At 49.7% G+C, this 8,239-nt stretch overlaps 1 non-coding gene across 1 annotated transcript; it reads right to left on the bottom strand.

Moving 5' to 3' along the window:
- Nucleotides 1-1,596: 1,596 nt before the first annotated feature.
- LOC143176243 (5.8S ribosomal RNA) lies at nt 1,597-1,751 on the bottom strand. Its single transcript, XR_013000820.1, has one exon. It is a non-coding gene; the product is annotated as a 5.8S ribosomal RNA (ribosomal RNA).
- Between the last annotated feature and the right edge of the window lie 6,488 nt (nt 1,752-8,239).

Below are 8,239 nucleotides of genomic sequence, written 5' to 3'. Positions count from 1 at the left end.
GTTCGTTTCAACGCTTTCGCACAAAGTCGGCGGCGGTTATATATTTATATCATTATATTCCGGCGGACGGGACGCGACGTTCGAAAGCCTCGCCAAAGAGGAGCTCCTGCCTCTTCCTCTCTCTTTTCTACGAGAAAAGATAAACGTATTTTACGGGGATACGGAAACGTTACCACGTGGTGTCACACACGATCGTCCGTCTCTTCTCTATAGCAGAAACCGATAAAAATACACCTCCCGAAAGAGAGTATATGGTGATTCTTTTTATATATATATATATTTCGAAATACAACTGAACGTGGCGGAAGCGCACGGTGGTGGTCCAGCGAGGACACGCGACGACGGGGAATAAGAACTATTCGACCCGTTACGAATACGCATGCTCGTCCCGCACGATTTTAACACACACCGTGTTTTTCTCCAGTCGTCAAAGCGTTCGTGCGTCGAATTCGAAAAATAAAAAAAAAAGAAAAACACCTTTTCTCTCTCTCGGGGTAAAAGAGTCGATGTGTATTGTGTATAAAGGTTCTGCGAGAAGTCTCGTTTTGACGTGTGTTCCGCCGATAACGACGATCCTCCGAAACGGGGATACAGAAACGTTACACCTCACAACACGATCTCCGTCTCTTCTCTATAGCAGAAACCGATAAAAATACACCTCCCGAAAGAGAGTATATGGTGATTCTTTTTATATATATATATTTCGAAATTCAACTGAACGTGGCGGAAGCGCACGGTGGTGGTCCAGCGAGGACACGCGACGACGGGGAATAAGAACTATTCGACCCGTTACGAATACGCATGCTCGTCCCGCACGATTTTAACACACACCGTGTTTTTCTCCAGTCGTCAAAGCGTTCGTGCGTCGAATTCGAAAAATAAAAAAAAGAAATACACCTTTTCTCTCTCTCTCGGGGTAAAAAGAGTCGATGTGTATTGTGTATAAAGGTTCTGCTGCGAGAAGTCTCGTTTTGCCGTGTGTTTCGGTAACGACGATCCTCCGAAACGTACATCTCATTCGTAAGAGAGGAAGAAAACAATCTCCCTGGGGCCAGTCGGTAATATACCGACATACGACGTGTCGTGCACATCCGTCTCACGCACGGTATACAAAATATGAATAAAACGTGTGTAGTCTCTCTCTCTCGACTTCTTAATATTTTCTTTCACCTCTGACGCATCATTTCAGGTGACGTCGGGAGCGCGGGAAAAAAAATTTTTCTAAACACACGAAACCGTTCATCTCACGAACAGCCGAAAAAGTTGTCGCTCAGATCCATATCGCAGTGGAGCGGTATCCGCGGGCGGTCGTAATTGAACGACGCACGACGCCGCGAACACTCACGCGAGTCCATACAAACGATTCCGATCGTTTTGCAACAACTAGAACGTACACTGTCCGTGAAATTCACAGAATTTTCGCGTGTCCGCGACAAACGCCGACGAGACACCCATCGTTCGCTCGTACGTAGCATCCTTCTCTTAACCCGACTCAGAGACGTTCTTTGCGCCCTTCGGTAAAAAAACGTTCGATCCGAAGAGGTGAACGACGGCGGGGATTTGACAGAGCTACGCAAGCAGTGTATGGTACGTAAACGACCCTCAGCCAGGCGTGGTCCAGGAATTGTATCCGTGGACCGCAATGTGCGTTCGAAATGTCGATGTTCATGTGTCCTGCAGTTCACACGTTGACGCGCAATTAGCTGCGTTCTTCATCGACCCACGAGCCAAGTGATCCACCGTTCAGGGTAATCGTATAAATTTTATATTTCACATATATAATTTTATTCTCACTTGTTCGACCTAATATCTCTCTTCTTTCAAAGAGAAGATAAAAGTTGATACCTGAATCTCCGACCAGCGCGCGAAGGAGATTCAGGCGTCGCCTTGGAGACGACACCGAAGCCTTTCGAGACGAAAAACGTTCAAGTAATATGTATATATTTCTCGACGTTCCGGGCGTATAGTGCATTCAAAAACCCGCGAAAGACGCAGAAGACTCGCACGCGTGGAAACGACGGGGATATATTTTGTATCCTACCCGATACTGAATCCATCGCGTGCAGTCGACCCTCGCGTTCTTCCGATCAGACGCATCTATTGTTGCGCGCATGTTTTCGCGTCGCATCGCGCGAAACGTTGCACGAATCGTACCGATCGATCGATTGAAAGCAAATAATGAAAAAAGACTTCACAGCTGGCTCTTTGCCGGTCATTCGTCCCATGTTATCTCTTGCCGCGAAATTGGCGCGCAAGAGTTGGGTGTCAGACGCGCGGCTTTAAAACGAGCTTCACGGCCGGTCCCTTCGTTACCGCTTTCGTTCTTTCTCTCGGAACGACCATGAACGAACACGACGAGCGACGCTACGGCATACACACGTCCACGGATTCGATTAAAAAAACAGACTTCACAGCTGGCTCTTTGCCGGTCATTCGTCCCATATTATCTCTTGCCGCGAAATTGGCGCGCAAGAGTTGGGTGTCAGACGCACGGCTTTAAAACGAGCTTCACGGCCGGTCCTCTCAATTCCGTGTACGGTACACGCAAGATGCGGGTTCCACTTCCAGACTACCCGGTCCCTTCTCTCTACGAGAATCGATAGTAGAAGAACGGCTCGAAAACGCGTCTCAGAGACTAGGGGAAAAGAAGCGGTATGCGAGCGAAACGAAAACGCATTATGGAAACGTCGCGAAACAATGTTCGACGGTTGCTCGGTTCCAATCGTGCGGCCGTTTCAATTTCTCGTGCGCTTCACCGTCCCTCCGTAACTCTGGCCGATCGCGTATACCGAAGAGCCGACACGCGCAAAAACCACAGGCATTGTATACTGTGTATATATATATATATATGTTACAGTCACAGCCTTCGCGCGTTTTACTCTCCGACGCGGGGTTTCCACGACGAAAGAGAGACAGTTTCGTGGCGGGTGACTCGGCCGAATCGCTACGACGGGTATTTCTATTATAGAACGAATCATCGCCACCCTTTACCAGTGCCCGACGAAGGAATCACAAGGTCATCTGGAGTTTACAATGCCAGCGACGGTAATTCCAACGAAGACCCGATAAGTCAACTCATCGTTCTATTTCTCCCCGTACAGAAAAGCGAATCGACGCTAATGCACCTCGCGCAAGCACGAACGTTCTCTTCGCGTGGATCGTCCCATCGTCCAAAGATGTAAAGACGCATTGGAGATCGTGGTCTCTGGCGGGCTCATTGCACGCCCCACTGCATATCTTTCCTCGAATCGAGAATGATTCGTCCACTAAGGCTGCGAAACTACGCGTCGAGGAAACTAGGGGAAAGAAGCGGGATGCGAGCGAAACGACAATACATTATGGAAACGTCGCGAAACAATGTTCGGCGGTTGCTCGTTTCCTCCTGCGGACGTTTCATTGCTCGGGCGCTTCACGTCCCTCCGTAACCTTCGCGTGCCCCGGAGAGCCGGCAACCGGTGAACCACAGGCGTATAAACTATAGTCTTCTATAGCAAGCCTTCGGCGGTTACTCTCCGACGCGGGGATTCCACGACGAGAGAGAATTTCGTGGCGGGTGACATCGGTCGAAACGCTACGACGGGTATTTCTATTATAGAACGAATCATCGCCACCCTTTACCAGTGCCCGACGAAGGAATCACAAGGTCATCTGGAGTTTACAATGCCAGCGACGGTAATTCCAACGAAGACCCGATAAGTCAACTCATCGTTCTATTTCTCCCCGTACAGACAAGCGAATCAACGCTATCGCACCTCACGCATGCACGAACGTTCTCTTCGCGTGAATCGTCCCATCGTCGAAAGATATAGCCGCTTGGAGATCGTGGCCCATCAAGTTCTTCCGTAACTCCTGCGCGATCGCGTACCCCGGAGAGCAGGCAACCGGTGAACCACAGGCGTATAAACTATAGTCTTCTATAGCAAGCCTTCGCGTTTACTCTACGACGCGGGGATTCCACGACGAGAGAGATTTTCGTGGCGGGTGACACGGCCGAATCGCTACGACGGGTATTTCTATTATAGAACGAATCATCGCCACCCTTTACCAGTGCCCGACGAAGGAATCACAAGGTCATCTGGAGTTTACAATGCCAGCGACGGTAATTCCAACGAAGACCCGATAAGTCAACTCATCGTTCTATTTCTCCCCGTACAGAAAAGCGAATCGGCGCTATCGCACCTCACGCAAGCAGGAATGATCTCTTCGCGTGGATCGTCCCATCGTCGAAAGATGTAAGACGTACAGAAATCGTGGTCCATCACGATTATTCGTAACTCTCCGAGTCGCGTATCTGAGAGTAGGGCAAACGGAGAACCACAGGCATAAATAATACTATATATTTCTTATATAGTTAGCCTTCGCGTTTTACTCTCCGACATGGGGATTCCACGACGAGAGAGAGTTTCGTGGCGGGTGACTCGGCCGAATCGCTACGACGGGTATTTCTATTATAGAACGAATCATCGCCACCCTTTACCAGTGCCCGACGAAGGAATCACAAGGTCATCTGGAGTTTACAATGCCAGCGACGGTAATTCCAACGAAGACCCGATAAGTCAACTCATCGTTCTATTTCTCCCCGTACAGAAAAGCGAATCGACGCTATCGCACCTCGCGCGAGCACGTAACTACTCTTCGCGTGGATCGTCCCATCGTCGAAAGATGTAAGACGCACGGAAATCGTGGCCCATCAACGTTTTTTTGTAACTCTGCCGATCGCGTATCACAGAGCCGAGACGCACATACCACAGGCGTATAATACCGTTTTCTTTCGTATGGTAAGCCTTCGCGTTTACTCTTCGGCGCGGGGTTTCCACGTCGAGAGAGACTTTCGTGGCGGGTGACATCGGTCGAAACGCTACGACGGGTATTACTATTATAGAACGAATCATCGCCACCCTTTACCAGTGCCCGACGAAGGAATCACAAGGTCATCTGGAGTTTACAATGCCAGCGACGGTAATTCCAACGAAGACCCGATAAGTCAACTCAACGTTCTATTTCTCCCCGTACAGAAAAGCGAATCGACGCTGTTGCACCTCACGCAAGCACGAACGTTCTCTTCGCGTGGATCGTCCCATCGTCGAAAGATGTAAGACGCACGGAAATCGTGGCACATCACGTGTTTTCGGAACTCTGTCGACCGCGTATCTCAGAGACGACGCGCGCGAACCACTGGCATATACTATTATATATCGCGTTTTACCCTCCGACGCGGGGATTCCACGACGAGAGAGAGTTTCGTGAGCGGGTTGACTCGGAAGAAACGCTACGACGGGTATTTCTATTGTAGAACGCATCATCGCCACCCTTTACCAGTGCCCGACGAAGGAATCACAAGGTCATCTGGAGTTTACAATGCCAGCGACGGTAATTCCAACGAAGACCCGATAAGTCAACTCAACGTTCTATTTCTCCCCGTACAGAAAAGCGAATCGACGCAATCGCACCATACGCGTGCACGTAAACAACTCTTCGCGTGGATCGTCCCATCGTCGAGAGACGTAAGTTTTCATAGTATGAATTCGCGTTTTACTCTCCGACGCGGGGATTCCACGACGAGAGAGAGTTTCGTGAGCGGGTTGACTCGGAAGAAACGCTACGACGGGTATTTCTATTATAGAACGAATCATCGCCACCCTTTACCAGTGCCCTACGAAGGAATCACAAGGTCATCTGGAGTTTACAATGCCAGCGACGGTAATTCCAACGAAGACCCGATAAGTCAACTCAACGTTCTATTGCTCCCCGTACAGAAAAGCGAATCGACGCAATCGCACCATACGCGTGCACGTAACAACTCTTCGCGTGGATCGTCCCATCGTCGAGAGACGTAAGTTTCCATACTATGAATTCGCGTTTTACTCTCCGACGCGGGGATTCCACGACGAGAGAGAGTTTCGTGAGCGGGTTGACTCGGAAGAAACGCTACGACGGGTATTTCTATTATAGAACGAATCATCGCCACCCTTTACCAGTGCCCGACGAAGGAATCACAAGGTCATCTGGAGTTTACAATGCCAGCGACGGTAATTCCAACGAAGACCCGATAAGTCAACTCAACGTTCTATTACTCCCCGTACAGAAAAGCGAATCGACGCAATCGCACCATACGCGTGCACGTAACAACTCTTCGCGTGGATCGTCCCATCGTCGAGAGACGTAAGTTTCATAGTAAGCCTTCGGCGTTTTACTCTCCGACGCGGGGATTCCACGACGAGAGAGAGAGTTTCGTGAGCGGGTTGACTCGGAAGAAACGCTACGACGGGTATTTCTATTATAGAACGCATCATCGCCACCCTTTACCAGTGCCCGACGAAGGAATCACAAGGTCATCTGGAGTTTACAATGCCAGCGACGGTAATTCCAACGAAGACCCGATAAGTCAACTCAACGTTCTATTTCTCCCCGTACAGAAAAGCGAATCGACGCAATCGCACCATACGCGTGCACGTAAACAACTCTTCGCGTGGATCGTCCCATCGTCGAGAGACGTAAGTTTTCATAGTATGAATTCGCGTTTTACTCTCCGACGCGGGGATTCCACGACGAGAGAGAGTTTCGTGAGCGGGTTGACTCGGAAGAAACGCTACGACGGGTATTTCTATTATAGAACGCATCATCGCCACCCTTTACCAGTGCCCGACGAAGGAATCACAAGGTCATCTGGAGTTTACAATGCCAGCGACGGTAATTCCAACGAAGACCCGATAAGTCAACTCAACGTTCTATTACTCCCCGTACAGAAAAGCGAATCGACGCAATCGCACCATACGCGTGCACGTAACAACTCTTCGCGTGGATCGTCCCATCGTCGAGAGACGTAAGTTTCCATACTATGAATTCGCGTTTTACTCTCCGACGCGGGGATTCCACGACGAGAGAGTGTTTCGTGAGCGGGTTGACTCGGAAGAAACGCTACGACGGGTATTTCTATTATAGAACGCATCATCGCCACCCTTTACCAGTGCCCGACGAAGGAATCACAAGGTCATCTGGAGTTTACAATGCCAGCGACGGTAATTCCAACGAAGACCCGATAAGTCAACTCAACGTTCTATTGCTCCCCGTACAGAAAAGCGAATCGACGCAATCGCACCATACGCGTGCACGTAACAACTCTTCGCGTGGATCGTCCCATCGTCGAGAGACGTAAGTTTCATAAGTAAGCCTTCGGCGTTTTACTCTCCGACGCGGGGATTCCACGACGAGAGAGTGTTTCGTGGCGGGTGACTAGGCCGAAACGCTACGACGGGTATTTCTATTATAGAACGAATCATCGCCACCCTTTACCAGTGCCCGACGAAGGAATCACAAGGTCATCTGGAGTTTACAATGCCAGCGACGGTAATTCCAACGAAGACCCGATAAGTCAGCTCATCGTTCTATTTCTCCCCGTACAGAAAAGCGAATCGACGCTATCGCACCTCGCGCGAGCACGTAACAACTCTTCGCGTGGATCGTCCCATCGTCGAGAGACGTAAGACGCACGGAAATCGTGGTTCATCGCGTCTTTTCCTACTCTCTTGAATCGCAATTTCGTATAGAGCCTACACACGCGAACCACCGGCATATACTATTTCTTCTCTCATAGTAAGCCTTCGCGCGTTTTACTCTCCGACGCGGGGATTCCACGACGAGAGAGTGTTTCGTGGCGGGTGTCTCGGCCGAATCGCTACGACGGGTATTTCTATTATAGAACGAATCATCGCCACCCTTTACCAGTGCCCGACGAAGGAATCACAAGGTCATCTGGAGTTTACAATGCCAGCGACGGTAATTCCAACGAAGACCCGATAAGTCAACTCATCGTTCTATTTCTCCCCGTACAGAAAAGCGAATCGACGCTATCGCACCTCGCGCGAGCACGAAACAACTCTTCGCGTGGATCGTCCCATCGTCGAAAGATGTAAGACGCACGGAAATCGTGGTTCGGCGGGCTCTATGCGCCTTGTTCAAAGTAAAAAAAAAAAATTTCGACGGACGGGAGAAGTGTATTTCTCCGCGCGTAAGCCGTTCGAAATTTCCGACGGACGGGAGATGAACTCTCCGCGCGTAAGCCGTCTAGTCATACAGCAGAGCAGGTATCGAGATACCTCTCTGTGCATGATCGTTCAAGTATTTTTCACGAGGAAGCGTTGTTGCACGTTTATCGCTCCTTCCTCCTCTGTATATATAATATTATTTCTCTTGTGTATCGAGTGTGTGCAGAAATTGAACTCGTACACTTATATATATA

Source organism: Nomia melanderi, unplaced genomic scaffold, assembly GCF_051020985.1.
Source record: "Nomia melanderi isolate GNS246 unplaced genomic scaffold, iyNomMela1 scaffold0436, whole genome shotgun sequence".
Lineage (NCBI taxonomy): Eukaryota > Metazoa > Arthropoda > Insecta > Hymenoptera > Halictidae > Nomia > Nomia melanderi.
This window is presented reverse-complemented; position numbering and strand designations above follow the sequence as displayed.